Below are 14608 nucleotides of genomic sequence, written 5' to 3' on the forward strand. Positions count from 1 at the left end.
AATAAAGGTTTGTTGAAAGAAAAAAAATGTAGATGTATTTATTGGATCAGTAATTCAAGCTAAGAGATCTGTTGGATGCAATTGGGTTTCCATCTGTGCTCATCTTGCTTGGATTTTCTCACGTGCAGGTGTTTGTTCCAGTGGGACCAGGACACAGAGGAACTGATGAGATGATGTTTGCCTGCACCTTGGCCGGAGAGGCATGCATATGTTTGTCAAAACTGAGGTGCAGATTTTTCCCCTTGACTGAAAAATAAGCAGCTTTTACAGCACATCTTTTCCTCAGTGCTCTCTAACAGGATTTGTTTCCACTAAGATATTTCTTAGATCTCTGAGAAAAGCTTAAAAATCCAGGCTGAAAATTTAGGGCAGATTAACAGCATCAGTATTTTGTGAATGATAGATAGTTCTAATGTAAGTGATGATTCCTTTGTGTGGAGATCTGAAGTATTTTACCCTGGAAACTATTTTGTTTTCTCTTTCTTTTGCATTGTCTGACTGGGAAGAGAAATGCAATTACCATTACAAGACCACACAAGCATAGTGCTTTCAAACAGATAAGCCTTCATTAAAACTTCAGATTTAATCTGAACATTTAGAAAATACCCCTACTAGACATTAATTTTGTCAATGACACTTCTATGAGACACCAAGCTAAACGTAGACACTCTCTAATACCAATAATTTTCTTATTTTTTTTTTTAAATAATAAATGGCCATGTGTAGAAAACTCATGTAAAAACATTCCACCAACTCCTTCTAGTTAGGTTTTGCTTTCTTCTTCAATCTGTTCTGTTGAAGAAGTGTAGATGGGCTTGACTTAGTTATCAGGTGTGATGCAGTGAATTCTCATTTTGCTCCAGTGAGACATGTTAGCTATATTTCTTTCTTGGATGTTATTTCTTGCTCAGATGCTTCTCAAATGAGAAGCTGTTTTATGAAGAGACTCTTTTATATATAAATTTCTGAAATGATAATATAGCCCAACATTGTTTTTTGGTGCCCCATAGGAGACAGAAGTCTAGTAATCCAAGCTTACTTTCATAAAATTTTTCTAGATCAAGAGCAGGATCTTACTGGGGGGGGGGGAGGGGTTGGGAAGGAAAAAGGGAAAAAGAAAAAAAAAGTTATAACGTAATAAGATCTGTTTATTTAATTTAAAAAACGGTTGGGTTTTTTTTAATTCAATAATCCATATTTCATTCTAATACACAATTTTGAATTATTTGAAAATTAAGAGGTATGTATTTTTTACCTTGGGTTAATTTTGAATCCTTTGAAGTTGACAACATGAAAATTTTGGTTTATTGTAAACTGCACTGAGCCTCAGATTTCTCTAAGTCACTTCAGTAGAACTTTCATACTACATCAATAATAGTTTTGAAAATTTACTGCTAACAGGTTTTTACCCAATGTCCTGTTTATGTTTTGAGATTGCATAGACAATTTTTCAAGTCTTCTTTTTAAAATAGCACCAGTGATGCCTCCCTTCAGCTTGGAAAAAAAATTTGACATTTCATTCAAGTATTTTGCAATCTTTTCCCTGTTTATAGCATATCAGATTTATGGGAAAAGATATTTTTACTTTCTTTGGTGGTAATTTAAAAAAAATCTAAGTTTCCTTTATTCATATAACCCTAGCTATTTTTAAATTTGCTGGACAATTTCAAGACCATCAAATTTCTTTCTTTTTTTCAAGGAGACCTTTTTTGTATGACTTACTTCACAGCGTGATTTAGCAAAATAGGTTCTTGAAAAAATATATGTATCGGAATAGGAATCTTGATGTGTAATCAGCATTTACACAGTAGAAACATTGTTGTAAGTTATAAGTGAGGGTATAAGGCAAGATTTGTACTAAGCCAGATGGTCTTTAGAGAAAACCAGAGCTTCCAAGCTTCTTGAAACAGATCCCTTTGTAGAAAAATAGCTAAGATTTTCTTCAACCAAGATAAACATTGCTCAATGGACAGCATTCATAGAGAGGAGAAAACAAACAAAAAAGAGAACTCCAGATCTAACCAGACTTGTTAAATCTGGCCCTTAAAACATCTTGGTCTTCAATTATTTTTTTTCCTTGCTTCTTTGTTCCTTTTTCAGCCCCTTTTTCTCTCTGCTCTGTACAAAAGCTATTGTTTTTGTAGGTTTCTGCCCTGAGATTCTTGTGCAGAATGGATTATACATGAGCATTTGCTGTATACACAGCAGATTTACACATTTTTCATTAATGCTGTTGTGATGAAATTAGCAATTTCCATATGAGCAAGCTGAATCTATATTGTGTTCCTGTACCTGATCACTGACACAGTTCATTTCAAAACAGGCAGTGAGATATAAAAAACCAAAACATGGCACACAGAAAATAAGGAAATGAAGAACAAAGGGAAAGAAAAAATAATGAAGACATTGCTTAAAATATCCCTTTCAAACAGTTTAATATTTTTTTCAGCAACAAAAAAGGTTGAAAATGGTGAATTTCTATGTGAAATCTACTGGTATTTTTAGTAGAGTTCACCCAAATTTGTCTACAATGCTGTGTGTACAGAGTACAAGGCAGAGAATGTGACAATCCATTCTGCCCATTCTGTTTCACAGAATATGAGAAAGACAAAGAGGCTGGGACATTTTTTTTCTTTTACCCTTATTCTATCACAGGCCTTATGTTTGGGGCAAATAAAGCTGCCTTACTACTCCAAGTACCCTTTCTTTCCAAAGTAATCTCTCTGTTCTCCTTTTGCTTGGTTTGCATCATCAGGAAGTCAAGACTGAGCTCAAGCTCTGTGATGCCTTGCAGCTGAATTACCTTCCCTAGAAGGCTGGTATGAGCTTTCAAACTCAGCCCACAAAGCTTTCACCATTTATACAACTATGAAATATTATCACCAGAGTAGTCTCAAAAAATTACCTGACCTGGAGTACTTGGGGAAATTTTGCATAACATAGCTGGTTATCTGGACAAGGGGGATGTTGTGCAGCATACCAATAATTAACACAATCAATGAATTATTGCTTTGTGCCAAGATAGCACAAAAGTATGTTTATCTTGCATACCACATCTGGACTGATAAGCTTAATTGATACAAAGCACAGTTGTTTTTTTTTCTTTCCAGTAAATTATCATGCATGTGAGCTGTGCTTTTCAAATTCACTTATATCAGTAGATATCCCTGGAATTTTTTGGAGACTGACAAGCATTTCTGACTCAGTATTAATAAAAAATTAATAAATTTAATTAACAAAAGCTCAAGTTTCTCAATTAAACAAACAAAACACAACAAGAAAAACTTAGATGTCATATTTTCGAGAAAGAAAAATCTGAAATGCTCACTAGAAAAGATACAAAAAATGGCATTGAAGTTCATCTTTGATATAATAAAAAATAATTCAAATCCAATTAGAGACCTATTATTTTATTCTTTAAAAATGATGTTAGAGTAGTGGCAAAGAACCTTTTAAAGAAAATTTAATTCTCCAAACTCCAGAATGTGGTCTCCAAACACCTGTTAGAAGTTTTGTCTCAGTGGTCTCATGATCTGCTTTCTGATCTTAATATTATTGCATTTTTACAATATTTCATTTCTTCTGGGAAAAAAATTCACAGGTAAAATAATTCAAGGCATGCATGTAGGTATAGTTTTTCAAGAAAGAAATAATCTTATTTTTAGGAATGCAGAAATCATCCTTAAGTTGAAAACATATTTTTTTAAAAGATGTATTTATTAAAAAAGATCTAATAACAGAAGTCCCATTATATCCCTGGGCTCCTTGTTGCAGTGCTTAACTATCTCTACAGTTTAAGAAATATTTTTTCTTAAACTAATTTAAATCTTCCTTTCTGCAAATCAGTTGTGGTTTGTTCTGTCCTCAGGTAAATTGGAGCTCATGAATTGTCTTTCTAATAATAATCCACATATTTGAAGATTATTTTAGTCTCTTGGTCTCTTCTAGACTAGATGAGAAGTGGTGCTTTCAGCCTTTCTTCACAGTTTGTTCTTCCTAAACCACTTGTCATTATTTTTCCTCTTCAGCTTTGTTCCAACATTCATACAGCTTCAACTTTGGTGTATAGATCTTAGCATAATCATTCTTCTGAGTCCTTAACAGTGCTAAACTGATCAGAATAATTTAAATAATTACGTTACTTCAAAAATACCTATTTTTCTTCATAATTATAAAGGAAGATTGTCACTATTTGTTCACATGCAGTTCAGATTTTTATCTTAGGAACTGGACAAAAAAACCATATGCATGATATGAGCCACAACTCTTTCTTATGTAACACAGAGAATACACACTTGCAGATTAAAAAAGAGTGTCTTTTTCTTCTCATACCTCTTCAGTGATATATAGTGATATAAAGAAATGGTATCCAATATCATAACCTATTTTACAGTAATTTAATTTAGCATCTGCATCAGCTTCTGAGAATGTTACATGTAGAAGACTCTCCTAAATTAAACAAATATCACATCTCTTGCCTCCTTCTATTCCATCATGCCTGTTACCTTCTCTATTCCTCACATTTCACAGTTTATTCACTTGTCTTCCTTGAACTCTTGAGAATCAACATAATTAACTCATACTATGAGTTTGAGCTGTTTATCACTTTAGAATAATATGCGTGATTATATACACACACATGCACAAATATATCTTTTAACTGGCCATGAAGAAGTATTTTCTACTAATCTTGAAGATAGCCATATGATTTAAAGTCATTTATATGGCAGCTTATGGTAGTAAAATTCTGCATTCACTACAGTACTTTAAGAATAAATTGTATGGTTGTTGGACTGAATTTATTTTTTCACAATGCTTTTATCTTATTTATGTACTTATTCCACAGCCAGAGAGGAGAATTGGCTTGACAGCTCTTTCTTCTACATGGAGACTGATTTTCATTTTAAGACACAGCTATGAGACACAACATTGCTGTTACTATTGATCATTTTCTCATTTGTAACAGATTCTTGCACATTATTACACTGGAAAAAAAAACCCCAACAAATCAAGAAAAACCAAAACTTTCACTTGCTTCCTTTAAAAAAAAAGAAGTATATTTCTGTTACACCAGGCAATGGAGACAAAGCAATACTTAATTCTCTGGATGCAAGTTCCTAGAAGAAAACTATACAGACTTCATAGAAATACTAAAACCACTCTAAATTTCTCAGCTTTTTTCACTCTTTTTCAGTTTTATTGGCAGATAGTTTGTGCCCTTAACTTTTCGTCTGGGAAATGTCTTAACTTTATCATTAGCCTTTGGCCACACAAAGCTTATGTTCCTGAAACTAAGTGTAGATGACTTCTGGGGAGCTGAGAATTAACTCTCTTTTTATGCAGCTGCTTTGCAACACAAAGTAACCTCCAACAGGTTTGACATTCTCCACTGGAGTCAGCTCCTTTGCCAGACCTCATCCAAGTGAAAGAGAGTCCTTAATCCCCAGAGCTCCCCATTCAAGGGACCATTCAAGAAGGATTCCTCTGGCCGGTCCACCTGGGGGCTTTAGAATGGCTTCTGCCTGTGTAACCTTTTCACTCCGGAGTCTCACATTGAGGATTCACATTAAATAATGCATTTGCTTTGCACTTTTTCTTGTGACATTTTTAACTCTCTTTATGGTCACGGAAGGAGCACCTGAAGACACACCAGCTTGCCTGGCAATCTATTTTAACTGCTATGCATAGGGAAAGCAAAATCAGCTGTGCCTTATGGAAATACTCACCCTGCACTTCACTGACGATTGAAGGTGTGCTCTGTCATTAAGTGACTGAACAAAACAAAACAAAGCAAAGCAAAGCAAAGCACGTAGGTCCGAGATTTGCCATAAAGACTCAGCTTGCAGCATGTCTGGGGACATTATTTGATGAAAATTACCAAGAAAATAAGTATACATCAGAATTAATATAAATGTAAAAGCAAGACACAGGAAATTTAGGGAACCAATGAAAAATTGCTTCTCCTTTTCTTGTAGAGAAAGGGTTGTAAATGTAATACCAGCAAATGAAACACTAATGTTGATGTTTTATTTAAAAGTGGAAAGGAAGAGAAGGGAAGGGAAGGGACTTGAGCATAGTAATAAAAACAAAAATTGTAACTATAGACTTGCAGCTATTTTGCATAAATTTATCATTATAAACCCCTATGTTTATAAAAGTATGCAATATTTATAATGTAAACAATGTGATAAAATTGGCATTCTTATATCAATAAGCAGTGAGGTTAATTAACCCTTAGCCCCACTAACTTCATGATTATTTTAATAAATGTAACTTAAGAACTCAGGCCTTCTTGACACTATATGGACATTCGCATTTTCTGGAATACATCTCCACATTTCCTCACATCTTAGTGAAGGAGAACTTAATCAATAAAACTCTTATCATACTAAGTCAGTATTACAACTCCTTAGGTACTCTAAATATAAGTATATATATATACTTTAAATTTATAAATATATATATAAATACTATATATTTAAATATATATATATTTAAAACCCACAAGAACCGTGTTTGAAAAGAAATAAAGTTTCAGAGTTCCAAGACCTGCTTCCTGTTTTCAATGAAATTTAGCATTAAAATGTGGTTGGATTACAGCTCTCAGCTCCATTCCTGCAAGAGCTTTTACTTAGAGCAGTACAAAGAATGACTTCTGCTCCAGTGAATCTGGGCATTCCCCCTTTATATGAGAGAAAAAAGGGGGAAAAGTTGTATGAGGACGTTGCTGAATTAATTACTCATTTATTGGTAAAGGCAACACAGACTTTAAATATTTGAAGAAACAGAGACATATAAAAGCCACAGCCCAGTAAGCAAATATTCTTGAAAAATTACCCTAATTAAATCTTTGTCACACTTGATAATGAGATATTTGCTTCCGTGGCCTTTTCTGTTTTCTTTTCATGATGATGATGAGGTAGATGTCAGTTTTAATTTAATAGAATCATATAGATTTTTCTTTGGTAATATCTTTACAGATCAGTGCACTCTGGGCCTGTAGGTAACAACTGGTGTTAACCTTGCAGCCTCCTACTTAAGGTTAACCAAGCAAAGTGTCTTTTTGAAAAATCACGATTGCATTATAATTATCAACAAAGCGAAGTCATTTTTCACAGGACACAAATATTAAACTGATAATCAGTGAATTTCGGTGGGCTTGCCTTCTGTCAAAAGGATTTAATAAAAAAAATACTCAAGATTGAATGCCTTCTTTAATAATTAAATGAGATCTAAACCAGTAACTGTTTAAATGTCTCTCATAAAACATGGAATAGAAAACTGCTCCTAAATGCTATGTTTGATGTGAATTCTGCAGACAAGACAGTGTTCATGTCTTGGCCTTTTTGCCCTTGAAAGCTTTTGAGACTGAGAAAAAGAGACTTCTGTACAGACTCTGTAAAAAGGTAGTCTTTGAAATTCTCATTGATGTGGTATTTTAGGCTTATTAGAAGAGGGGATTTAAGTACCATGTCAAGTCATAATCCAGTTCATGAGTTCTCTGTTTTATCTTTAGGCCCCTCCAACTTGACCCAAGAATACACAGCTTGCTGTTATTAAAGTACTACTGAGTATTGGGGTTTAGTATTAATTTTGCAGAAGAAAGCTTCTCTGGACAAAACCAATGAATGAAAATATTAGTCTGGATGCACACACCTGTTTCAGAGAAATGATTAAATTCCAGGTAATTTTAAACATTACTCCTGTTTTATGAGAACCAGATAGAGTATGGGAAGCCATTGCTCTCACACAAAACACACCTTTATGTTATTATTACTTAAACAAAATTTATATTGATGCTTTAGAACAATGGAGTATCATGTTGTTAAGAATCAATAACATTTCAGCTTTCTGGGCTAAACAGACAAATGGGAATACAATTCAGAGTCATAAAGTCACCCCAGGACATTCCCACACTCCTTTCTGAATTAATTGTCTGCATGAAAATTGCTGCAAGGAAATTGGATTGTAGTTAGACAAAAGAAGGCCTAAAACCTTATTGGCTAACACAAGATGTATGGTTTACAAGTAAACAGACATGGATAATTTGTAATCTTGAGAGAGGAGGGGATTTTTTTTTCCTTTTGTGATATAATGACTTTCACCAGTGGGGTTGTTTAATTAAAGATTAAAAAAATATGCTTAAGAGTGTATAAGTGTTAAATAAAAACATTATCATTTTTTAAAAACTTTTAAAATATGTTTATTTCCTACCTTAAATAAAAAAATATATGACCCTTTCAGAATTTAGATGGATCTTTACTGTGTGGCAGCATCCAAATGGAGATAATGTCCCAATTTTTTTTTTTTTTTTTTTTTTTTAATTTAAGTACATTGGTGAATATACCAGTACAATTCTTCTTAAAAGTTAGTCAGATTTGGCTAACCTATGTATGCGTTACTATAAATTACTTTTCTTACAAATATATTTAAAATAATTTTGGTACTAATCAGAGTCAAACTCTGTGTTTGTGTAGCTGCTTTTGCAGTTGCTTTTGCTGAGGTAGGATTTAATTCACCGAGGCTGCTGTTCTTAGCAAAACTTTACAACCTTACTTTTCACTATGCAAAAGAGAACAAAAACATCTGTTAGTGTTCAGCAAGCAAAAAAATAAGGTACAGGCTGCACACTATGCAGAAAGAACCACTGATACAACTACTATATAGAAAATTTCCCATTAAATTATGGGAGTAGCAGAGTAAGAATTCATATTTGCACATACACACAATGTGAAGAAATTAGGAATTATAGAATTGTTAGCAGAGAAAAAACCTCGAGATCATCAAATCCAGTCACTAACCCAGCACTGCCGAGTTCGCCACTAAATCATGTCCCTAAGTGCCACATCTACATGACATAAATACTTCCAGGAATGGGTACTCAAACATTTTCCTGGGCCACCTGTTCCAATGCTTGACATCTCTTCTGGTGAAGACATTCACCTTGATACCCAACCTAAACCTTCCCTAGTGCAATTTGAAGCCATTTCCTCTTGTCTCAAAGGAGAATTACATATATTACTTTACCTATCCTAATCCAGGTTAATGAGGCTGAATGTGACCAAAATTTTGACTTTGTACTAATGAACAAATAGTAAAAAACCTCTTGACATGAACTGAAGCTCTATGTTCACTGCATCAAATAAGAATCAATTAGTGTTTCCTAAAGAATTAAACCCCTAACTTTATAAGCCATTTACATGGCAGGTGAAATTTTGAGAGAAATGTCAAAAGTAGCTCACCTATATCCTGACAATGGGCACTTTGTCTCTGCTATCACCCACTAGGTCATTAGATTATTTCACAGTGAAAATCTTCCAAGTTTCATAGATTTGCCTATGGGCTCTCTTAACATCAGTGTTTATTGGATCACTTTATTTGAAAAGACACATAAAATGTGACACAGCTATTTATCGTGCATATATAAAAAAAATAATTTTAGATTGACATCTACATGTAGTCTCACATTCATCCCTGTAAGTTATGAATACACAAAGATGTCTTATGTTATTGAAATTAATAATAGAAGTAAGCAATTCTACAGATTAGGTAACTGAAAATCAGCTACAAGACTACCTGCAAAATTTCACTTAATGTTACTTTCACCTTGTTTAGTTTCTCAAAAACAGATACTGATGTTGTACATAAGATGTCAGGAGATTTAGATCTAAAAGTGAAATCCGGTGGATACCAAAAAAATAAAGGAAAGAATAGATGTAACACAAATTTCATTGTTAAAATCTGGGTCTTAGAAGAATTGATACAGAAGTTGGAGATAAGGAATCACAGCTGGAATGAGGGTTGCCGTGGGAAAAAGTGGGGATTATTACAGACTCCTCAGTAAAAACATAAGTACTCTGGAAAGTTTTTGTATTGAAAAAAAAAAAAAATAGTTATTTCAGCTTTTGTGACAGCTGAAGCTTAGTGTTCTACTGACAAAATGGCTGTTGCTTGTACTAAATTGTGTCAAATTACATGCAGTGGTTATATAATGTGTATTACTGTCCATGAGGGACAAAGATGAGGCCACTCATTTTACTTAGGACTGAAAGATGGATTTAAATTATACTGCCAGGGATGAAAGGCTAGCGCTTCATTAAGCAAGCTTCTCAACCTTCATGCTTACTCCAGTTTTAAAACTATTATCCTACAATCACAGTGAATATCTTTGAAATAATATTGCAGTCCTTCTTTGATAAGAAAGCCTGTTTTTTTCCTTTGCTCTGCTGTGCAACTAAGTAGCAGATACATAATTTATATTAACCTTGACTTGTGCTTCACCTACAGATTCTCCCGATTTTGTATCATAAGGGAGAATCCTTTTTTCTTCACAAGTGAAAACATGAATTATTTCCCTTATATAGATCCTTTCTTTTTATTCTGTTTTTCAGAGGAACCAGGGTTTGTAAAGCATTGTTCCTAGCTTGCAAAAGCAGCAGCTTGTTTCCAGCCTTCAGACTTTTCCAAAATCAATCTCGTCACTTTGGCTTGATTTTGCATAATATTCTTCCCTGAGTGGACTTTCTGTGGCTTGTCTGCAGAAGTGCTATGGTGAGCAATGGCAAGTTCAGTTTGAAAACTGATGACACTGCTGAGTGCTGAAAACTGGCACTGCTGTTTTCAGGTGTTCATTTTTACACACCTATTGTAGAGTGCTAAAATGTACTTTCAGAATTTGCACACAGCTAAATTGAGAACTGCATCTATACTCAAAGCATTGTCATTATAATGTCTTATTTGCTCAGTACAAAGGCTCTGCAGCTCACTGCCCTTCTGATATTTCAATTATTTGGTTGTAATCATGTAACAAAGCAAATATTGATTTCCTGGGTATTCAAATTACATCTCTAAAAGCAAGAGCTAGTAAAATGGCTTTATCATTTAAAATTATACACAATTTGGTGAAGCCATCTGGTTCTAGTGCAAAGAAATATATTCCTTTATTTTAAAAGTGACATTATAAAGGGCATCTGTGGTGGTGTTTCTTTAAGGCTATAGTCAAATTCAATAGATTTTCCTTATTTTGAAAAATATACTGCTCTCCCCTGATACTTAGAATATGTGAATAACGAAAATCAAAGCAATCCTTGGGAACCAATGGCTATATCAAAATTTTAGTTTATATTTTAAATTCTATATTTATGTGTACATCAATTGAGAAGTACTAAAATCCCCAGTTTTTATTTTTGATGTATGTCAGATGAGAATTGTTTGCTAACCCTTCCATCATTCCTTTTTTTACTTGACATGGCAGGTATTCTCTTCGCAGAATGGGGCAAACAGAAACCTGTGATAAGTCAATTCCTTCAACAAAGTGAACCTGAAATATACTTTTAAGATTTCAGAAAACTTCTGGCATATGCTCAGATGTTCCTCAAATGCCAGGTGCCTCTACTTTGCCCATTCCAAAGGCTGATAGCCTAATTTCAGAGATATTTTATCAAATTATGAGGCAAGAGATTCAATGAAGACAGTGTTTCATCTTTGCTGTGCTGTTGACCATGAACAGCATGGCCAAAGTTAAAAACTGAGCAACTGCTCCCTGGGAAGCTAGAGATAAATTGGAAAAAGCCAAGGAACTGGTTAAACCAAAAGTCATATGCAATTTCCAAGAGGAAAGTCAGAAATATTATTGTTGCTTTCTGAAATAGTGAAATAAATGCCTCCTAAAAAAACAAAATAGTAGTACTTTAGATTCCCAGTGACCTCACACTTTTACAAGTTTTCATTATTTTGTGAAATGGATTTCCAGTGAGCCTCCAGATTTCTTAATTTTGCTTTCTTCATAAATCTTCTCACTGCTGAAAAGAAGGAAAGCTCTTAAACTGCACCCTCTTAATAATTTATTTGTCTTTCTTTGTTTCCACATCTTTGTTTATTTTCCTTCCTTTTTTTCCAAGAGAACCTTTAGTCAACGAGATTCTAAATATTTTTTTCCAAATGTATTTGCTTAATTAAGCATAAAGATGTATGCATTTATATGAATAATCCTTTGTAGAGAAAGCTAAAAAAATGTTGACTCCCTTGGTTACATCTAGGCTACCTGAGGCTTTTGTCTTTCCATGCATACACACAAAAAACCCACAGGCTGTATAGTTGGCAGTAGGAGTATTCAATAGAATATGCTGAGAAAGAATTAGGAAATACTTAAAAATACATTTAATTGCTATTAAGTTTCTGCTACCACTGTCCTAGAAATAAAATAAGTTAAAATAATTTAAAATGCAAAAAAATATAATTTTCCCCTAAGATATGGCAGTATATCAGAACATCTACAAGTGAGAGGACTTTTTCTTCTCTTTTTTCCCCCTCTTTTGTGACAGATTACAAAAGCTTTTCATACAGAAAAAAAACAGTTTCAGGATGATGAATTTTTTAAAAAAGCCTTGTTTTCCTTTAGGTGTTATAAGGTGCTATTTAGTACTTTAAAATCCTTTTTGGTTTGAAATATTTTGCAGAATCATGCTATCATTCAAAGAAAAACAGATACTCTCAATATTTGAGATACTATCAATAGTTGAGACTTGTTTTGAAAAGAAATTCTACAGTGTCTTCAAATTTCTGTGCTTATTAGAAAGGTTAATAATCCAGTGTTATTTCATTTCTACCTGCTTCCTTGGATAAATGCCCAGTTCCAAAACAGCCTCAAGAGTTTTAAAAACCAGAAAATAAAACCCAAACACTTCCACTCCCTTAGTCTCAGACTGATCCTTAAGTCAATGTCACTGTCATTTGTTAAATCCATTACTTTGATCATCAAGACATTCTTGCTTCATATGTACAAGTTATGACAAGAGCCTTGGAAATACTAATAATTGTAAATGGAAGAAATGAAAAAGCTGGTGTCATATAATCTCTGTGGAGGAAATGTTTAATGCCACAAAAGATGAATATATAATCTAATTTTATATCCTGTTTTCTACAGATCATTTCTGCTTCATTCAGCTATCCCATCACTGAACTGAAATTCCTGAATTCAATCAAGTTGTCCTTCATGTCTTCAAGAAATACCTGATTCTACTAGGATTTCCTTTTATGAATCACCAATCTGATAATCCACATGAGAATGGCTGTTTCCAGTTAATATATATGAGTTATTTTTCTCTTAGTGAATACAAAATAAAATAAACAAAAATTTGGTGGATCTTTGAAATTCTAAAACCTCTATGGTTCTACTATCATGTGCACATCTTATAAGCATGTCATCATGTCCTTGGACATACAAATCTGAAGGAATCTGAGCTTCAAAATGATCCATCTTATAAAATGTCTGGTTTACAAATCCTTGTGTTTCCTGCTTTGGAAAAGTTTTTTACCAAAAGATAGGCATCAGACTACATTTCTATAAAATTTTGTTAGCTTTTTTAATTAGCACCTTACAAGTAAGATTATCTTAAAGAACAGCAGGCTGCCCTAAAGAAGTCTATGCAATTCCAGGTAGCTTTTTACCCATGAACATAATTGTAAAGTGCTTACAGAGAGTACATCATTTGTTGAAAGTCAGATTATTGCCCCCTTACTGTGATAAATGCACTGAGTAACATCTGCTTTAAGCAGTTCTTTGGGATTCAATTGGTGGACTCCTAAGAAAATACAGACAAATATGAAATAAAAATTAAATACCAAATTGTAGCCTGAAGGTCAAGGGTGTGCGTAGCAGTCATTACAAGCAACTTTAAAAATTTTTATAAACTTTCTGTTTCCAGGGTTATGACTTTGACCTGGTCAAAATCAAAAGAAGTTGCAGTCATCTCACAGTAAAGAAAGGATATGTTTGCTTCCACACAGCTACCTTTGTTTGCGTAATGTCTCAGGTACTCATCTACCTCTGCGTTTGACTCTTCCTTTTGCTCCCTATTTTTGCATGTTATACCAAACTTTAGATTCATTTTCATCCTCTAGTCAAATGACTGTTATATCAAACTGTGGAAGCAGTTGCTTTAACATGAGAGGCTTAGTGAAGCAACTTAACCAATCACACAATGGTCACAATATTTGCCTTTGTCATGAGTTTCTCATTCCTTTATAGCCCACAGCATTTTGGTCAGGATAATTTCCTGCAAAGTAGAAAATTTTAGGCTGATGGGTAAGTTGACATGGGCACCTCACATTTTTTCTGTCATTAAGACATTAGGCAAAACATGAGTCAGTCCCAGTTACACTTGGCTTAAAACTGTCAGTACTGGCATGCTCCGAGAAGGAATGCCCAATCAGACCCCTTCAGAAATTTAGGCAAAGAAACACTTAGAATGGGATTAGTCTCATGCACCTTTAGGCACATAAAAGAAAGACCTCAGAATCTGAACTAATCAGTCCAGACTGTGAGAAAGCGAGAAGTAGGCACCGTCTGAAGCATTTTGTTGTACATATTTCAGATGGCTCTTGGATGAGGTGAATCCATTTAGATGGCCCCAGTATCACTCATATGACTTTTAAATGGATGTAAGGTGAGTAGCTCATTCTGAATTTAGTTATTCATGTTTAGCTTCTGTGTCTGACTGAGCAGATGACTGAATTGTGCTGCTTTGTCAGATATGTCCACATGTTGCCACTGGTTTGGGTGTTATTTCACAATTAGTCCTTTTTGTAAGAACTCCAGTTCTTTATT

The sequence above is a fragment of the Sturnus vulgaris genome, chromosome 3, assembly GCF_052056855.1.
Source record: "Sturnus vulgaris isolate bStuVul1 chromosome 3, bStuVul1.hap1, whole genome shotgun sequence".
Taxonomy (NCBI): domain Eukaryota; kingdom Metazoa; phylum Chordata; class Aves; order Passeriformes; family Sturnidae; genus Sturnus; species Sturnus vulgaris.